The following is a 5,010-nucleotide window of genomic DNA, read 5'->3' as shown; positions in this document are numbered from 1 at the left end:
TTACACATATGATTTCATGTAACTTTATCTATTTGGGGATTATTCAGTATCCAAAATATACCTTCATTATTATCTAATCCCTTCTAATTACCTACAAATTCCTTTGAGGAGCTTTTGCTGCTTTATGTTTTCTATGCAATTGGGGATAGATATATAACTTGCATTAAATACTAAGTCAATTCTAAAAAGCCTGTCTTTAGACTGCATTCTTTTTATTAAACAGATATTTAATGATATTAGGTTATTTATTTAAAAAGCAATGAGCACCCATGATGGAGTAAATGGTATTTGAATTGTCCTTCTATTCTAACCAACTACAAAATATATGAAATGATTTTTTCAGACAATGTGTAACAGGCAGCATAGCCTGTGGGTCTTGAGACACGGTCAAAAACTAAGTGAGCCCTGTCATCACACTGGTTTTGGGATTGACATTTCTTTCAAGACCATGAAGAAGCAAGTATGAAGTCTTGCTGGGTTGAGTAGACAAATAATAGAGTTGAGAGAAATAGTGGGTAGACTTTACAGGGTAGATTATGAGGGCCTCTGAAATCTGCTTACAGTTCCTCTTGAGTCTTTGGTTAAATACTAATGTCTACATGTTTAGGGTCAACTACACAGGGCCAGGCAAATAATAATTACTGGGAAAGAGCTACTGCTAGGGAGCTGTAAACTGAACAATTTTCAGAGCTCACAAATATAAATTTCCTCTTAGAGGATATGAGTTGTGTTGCTGAACACTTTTTTTTAATAAATTTAATTTAATTTATTTATTTTAAACAGCAGGTCCTTCTTAGTCATCAATTTTAAACACATCAGTGTATATATGTCAATCCCAATCGCCCAATTCAGCACACCCCCAAGCCCACCCTGCTGCTGCTTTCCCTGCTTGGTGTCCATACATTTGTTCTCTACATTTGTGTCTCAATTTCTGCCCTGCAAACTGGTTCATCTGTACTATTTTTCTAGGTTCCACATATATGCGTTAATATACAATATTTCTTTTTTTTTCTGACTTACTTCACTCTATATGACAGTCTCTAGATCCATCCACCTCTCTACAAATGACACAATTTCATTCCTTTTTATGGCTGAGTAATATTCCATTGTAGATATGTACCACATCTTCTTTATCCATTCATCTGTTGATGGGCATTTAGGTTGATTCTATGACCTGGCTATTGTAAATAGCGCTGCAATGAACATTGGGGTGCATGTGTCTTTTTGAATTATGGTTTTCTCTGGGTATATGCCCAGTAGTGGGATTGCTGGATCATATGGTAATTCTATTTGTAGTTTTTTAAGGAACCTCCATACTGTGCTCCATAGTGGCTCTATCAATTTACATTCACACCAACAGTGCAAGAGGGTTCCCTTTTCTGCAGACCCTCTCCAGGATTTGTTTTTTGTAGATATTCTGATGATACCCATTCTAACTGGAGTGAGGTGATTCTTCATCGTAATTTTGATTTGCATTTCTCTAATAATTAGTGATGTTGAGCATCTTTTCATGTGTTTCTTGGCTATCTGTATGTCTTCTTTGGAGAAATGTCTATTTAGGTCTTCTGCCCATTTTTGGACTGGGTTGTTTGTTTATTAAATATTGAGCTGCATGAGCTGTTTATATATTTTGGAGATTAATCTTTTGTCAGTTGATTAATTTGCAAATATTTTCTCCTATTCTGAAGGTTGTCTTTTCGTCTTGTTTATGGTTTCCCTTGCTGTGCAAAAGCTTTGAAGTTTCATTAGGTCTCATTTGTTTATTTTTGTTTTTATTTCCATTACTATAGGAGGTGGATCAAAAAAGATCTTGCTGTGATTAATCCTAAAGAGTTTTCTCCCTATGTTTTCCTCTAAGAGTTTTATAGTGTCCAGTCTTACATTGAGGTCTCTAATCCATTTTGAGTTTATTTTTGTGTATGGTGTTAGGGGGTGTTCTAATTTCATTCTTTTACATGCAGCTGTCCAGTTTTCCCAGCACCATTTATTGAAGAGACTGTCTTTTCTCTATTGTATATCCTTGCCTCCTTTTTCATAGATTAGTTGACCATAGGTGCATGGGTTTATCTCTGGGCTTTCTATCTTGTTCCATTGATCTCTGTTTCTGCTTTTGTGTCAATACCTTATTGTCTTGATTACTGTAGCTTTGTAGTATAGTCTGAAATCAGGGAGACTGATTCCTCCTGCTCTGTTTTTTTTCCCCTCAAAACTGCTTTGGCTATGCAGAGTCGTTGATGTCCCCATACAAATTTTAAGATTTTTTTGTTCTAGTTCCATAAAACATGCCATTGGTAATTTGATAGGGATTGCATTGAATCTGTAGATTGCTTTGGGTAGTATAGTCGTTTTCAAAATATTGATTCTTCCAATCCAAGAAGATGGTATATCTCTTCATCTCTTGGTATCATCTTTAATTTCTTTCATCAGTGTCTTATAGTTTTCTGCATACAGGCCTTTTCTCCCCCTAGGTAGGTTTATTCCTAGGTATTTTATTCTTTTTGCTGCAATGGTAAATGGGAGTGTTTCCTTAATTTACCTTTCAGATTTTTCATCATTAGTGTGTAGGTATGCAAGAGATTTCTGTGCATTAATTTTGTATCCTGCAACTTTACCAAATTCATTGATTAGCTCTAGTAGTTTTCTGGTAGCATCTTTAGGATTCTCTATGTATATTATCATGTCATCTGCAAACAGTGACAGTGTTACTTCTTCTTTTCCAATTTGTATTCCTTTTATTTCTTTTTCTTCTCTGATTGCCATGGCTAGGACTTCCAAAACTATGTTGAATAATAGTGGTGAGAGTGGACATCCTTGTCTTCTTCCTGATCATAGAGGAAATGCTTTCAGTTTTTCACCATTGAGAATGATGTTTGCTGTGGGTTTGTCATGTATGGCCTTTATTATGTTGAGGTAGGCTCCCTCTATGTCCAATTTCTGGAGAGTTTTTTTTTTATCATAAATGGGTGTTGAATTTTGTCAAAAGCTTTTTCTGCATCTATTGAGATGATCATATGGTTTTTCTCCTTCAATTTGTTAATATGGTGTATCATGTTGATTGATTTACATATATTGAAGAATCCTTGGATAAATCCCACTTGTTCATGGTGTATGGTCCTTTTAATGTGTTGTTGGATTCTGTTGGCTAATATTTTGTTGAGGAGTTTTGCATCTATATTCATCAGTGATATTGGTCTGTAATTTTCTTTTTTTTATAGTATCTTTGTCTGGTTTTGGTATCAAGGTGATCATGGCCTCGTAAAATAAGTTTGGGAGTGCCCCTTCCTCTGCAATTTTTTGGAAGAGTTTTAGAAGGATGGGTATTAACTTTTCTCTAAATGTTTCATATATTCACCTGTGAAGCCATCTGGTCCTGGACTTTTGTTTGTTGGAAGATTTTTAATCACAGTTTCAATTTCATTATTGTGATTGGTCTTTTCATATTTTCTATTTCTTCCTGGTTCAGTCTTGGAAGGTTATAACTTTCTAAGAATTTGTCAATTTCTTTCATGTTGTCCATTTTATTGGCATAGAGTTGCTTAGTAGTCTCTCAGGATGCTTTGTATTTCTGTGGTGTGTGTTGTAACTTCTCCTTTTACATTTTGAATTTTATTGATTTGAGTCCTCTCCCTCTTTTTCTTGATTAGTCTGGCTAATGGTTTATCAATTTTGTTTATCTTCTCAAAGAACCAGCTTTTAGTTTTATTGATCTTTGCTACTGTTTTCTTTGTTTCTGTTTCATTTATTTCTGCTCTGATCTTTATGATTTCTTTCTTTCTGGTAACTTTGGGTTTTGTTTGTTCTTCTTTCTCTAGTAAAAATATGGAATGCTCCATGAATTTGCATGTCTTCTTTGTGCAGGGACCATGCTAATCTTCTCTATATCATTCCAATTTTAGTATATGTGCTGTCAAAGGGAGCAAAGCTGCACATCTTTGACAGCATTTGTTATTTTAAAACTTAAAAAGAAGGATGCTTGTCTGATGAGTGTGATATAGAGACATTGTGTGAGTGTAAAGATGCCATTAAACATCTGTGACATTCAGTAGCATCTTCAGAAGAGCCATGCCGTAGATGGAATTAAAAAAAAAAAAAGAGTAAAGAAACTATTACAAATATATTCAAGGATTTAAAGAAATATATCAGGCTTCCCTGGTGGCACAGTGGTTGAGAGTCCACCTGCCAATACAGGGGACATGGGTTCGTGCCCCAGTCCGGGAAGATCCCACATGCTGCAGAGCCGCTGGGCCCGTGAGCCATGGCCACTGGGCCTGTGAGTCCAGAGCCTGTGCTCTGCAAAGGGAGAGGCCACAACAGTGAGAGGCCCGCGTACCGCAAAAAGAAAAAAAAAAAAAGTAGATACTTTTAGACAGTTTTGTTTTTTATTAGGAGTGTGTGACCTAATATCTCTCCTAGGTCTTCAGTAAATCCTATGTTTCTCAATAATGATTATGCATAAGTGTATCTGTTAAAGATAATTTTAAGAAATGCTGAGTTATATGTTCAAATAGGTGCTAGCAGGACTTGATCAAAAATAGTGAATAAAGGGAAAGATAACTTCTCATTTACATAATATTAAACTTCATACAATCTAACATTCCAAAAGCATGAGAATTGATTTATTTTTGCCACTTCAACTTCCCTGTTCAATGAGATCACTCATTGATACATCACCATAAATGTTCAAATCTATTCTGCAGCCATAATCATGGTGTAGAATCTTATCATCACCCGGCTTATTGTGACATCTTATGGTGGCTCATTGTTATTGGGCATCAAGTGAGTTACTGCCATCAGCCATGGTAAGTAGTGGCACACAAGGACTGTTATGTCAAACCAAGGAGGGCCAATTTCCATCTTGAATTATAAGTAGAATCAGGTTTCGGTCAGTGTGGTTTAAAGTTCTCCTCCAACCCACTGTTGCTAGAGTATATATAATGTTGTAGTAAATAGCACTTGAGGAACAGAAATAATCCAGTGATACAACATTGAAATTGTATTTATAAGAAAGAA

At 35.5% G+C, this 5,010-nt stretch overlaps 1 non-coding gene across 1 annotated transcript; it reads right to left on the bottom strand.

Moving 5' to 3' along the window:
* Nucleotides 1-3,813: 3,813 nt before the first annotated feature.
* LOC114901178 lies at nt 3,814-3,920 on the bottom strand. The gene has a single exon (XR_003795059.1). It is a non-coding gene; the product is annotated as a U6 spliceosomal RNA (small nuclear RNA).
* Nucleotides 3,921-5,010: the final 1,090 nt, after the last annotated feature.

Source organism: Monodon monoceros, unplaced genomic scaffold, assembly GCF_005190385.1.
Source record: "Monodon monoceros isolate NGI ecotype Baffin Bay Population unplaced genomic scaffold, NGI_Narwhal_1 Super_Scaffold_19, whole genome shotgun sequence".
Lineage (NCBI taxonomy): Eukaryota > Metazoa > Chordata > Mammalia > Artiodactyla > Monodontidae > Monodon > Monodon monoceros.
Note: the sequence above shows the minus strand (reverse complement) of the source record. Positions and strands in the feature narration are given on the sequence as shown.